Source organism: Coffea eugenioides, chromosome 3, assembly GCF_003713205.1.
Source record: "Coffea eugenioides isolate CCC68of chromosome 3, Ceug_1.0, whole genome shotgun sequence".
Taxonomy (NCBI): domain Eukaryota; kingdom Viridiplantae; phylum Streptophyta; class Magnoliopsida; order Gentianales; family Rubiaceae; genus Coffea; species Coffea eugenioides.
Window position 1 is genome coordinate 8,300,838 of NC_040037.1, and position 1,421 is coordinate 8,302,258.

Below are 1,421 nucleotides of genomic sequence, written 5' to 3' on the forward strand. Positions count from 1 at the left end.
ATGATAGCTTCTAGCATCATGCTGAAAATGGAAGAAATGACAGTTCGTGTAGATGAGCTAGTACAGTTATCTAACAAATCGCCCAAGCATGGTGGTGGTATAAGTTGGAGAACCATTGTTGATCGGCTTGACAAATTATCTTATGATGAAATTCAACTATTATGCATACAAGCAGACACTTTTGTTGTAAATTCCATATGACTTTCCCACACTTTCGGTCTGAATTCCATAGTAATAAGCTTTCGGGATACACTTTTGGTCAAATGGGGATACAATGTGTTCGGCCAATAAATGCAGTGTCTGTTCTAGATGCTTCTTTGGTGAAGTTGTAGTTAAGAAAGCCTTAATGGTACGCTTTTAAGCATATATGTGTGTGTGTCTATATATATATATATATATATATATATATATATATATATATATATATCCTGGTTTCAGAAAAAGTCAGAGCATGTGGCTTTGTATTACTGGTGATCAATATATGTTCAAAGGAGGCTCCCTAAGTCTTCAAAAGTCAGAGCGTACCCTTCCAAGCAGATGCCAAACAAACTGATCTACTTAATCGAGCTTGTTTTGGCCGCCCGGTAGTCACAGCTGAGAAGGATAAGTAGTGGTTCCAATTAGGTCTGGAGGAAGCTTTTTACCTCTTCTATGTCCTAAAATGCATCAAAATCTTCAACGAAAATAATTGTGAAATTGATAGTGAAGAGTTGTGGATGTACATGATGTCCAAAAAGGAAAATTTTACGAATTTATTCAAAGCTTATTCTCATCTTCGGATGAAGAATTGGGTGGTTAGATCAGGATCACACTATGGTGTGGACTTTGTCGCCTACCGGCATCATCCATCTTTGGTGCATTCAGAGTATGCTGTGATTGTTTTGTCTGATAACAATGGAGAAACAAATGGGCGTTTGATGGTTTGGTCTGATTATCATTGCACACTTGACTTTGTGGCAGTGTTGCAAAGACATTGTTGCTTGTTAATATTGATAAATGTGGAGAGAATGTAACATTGCCATCATGTTTAGAAAGTTACATTGTTGAAGAAAGGACAATCACTAGGTGGAGTCCACAACAATGCCGTGAGAACCAAACAATTGCAACTGGGGAATCTTGACACCGAGAATTTGCGGCAGCAGTTGTCAACAAGGATTAATGACAAATCAGACCATGGAATATTTTGATGATTTTTAATGCAGGCTTTGATGGTTTTAGAAGGGATTGTCCCTTCTGTACAATTTAGAAAGATTCAAGCCCCTATGGATTGTTTAAGCTCAAAATATAACTGATATCAACGTTGCATTTTCCTGTTAAAAAAAAAAAAGTCTTCAGCCTTTCCAGTTTAAAATGGAAATGCAGAATCAAACTTCAATACCCTCTGGTTTTCGAGCTACTCATTTATTAATCCTGAAGGTTAT

General features: G+C 36.9%; 1 pseudogene; it reads left to right on the forward strand.

Moving 5' to 3' along the window:
• On the forward strand, nt 1–1,421 carry LOC113765932 (annotated as a pseudogene).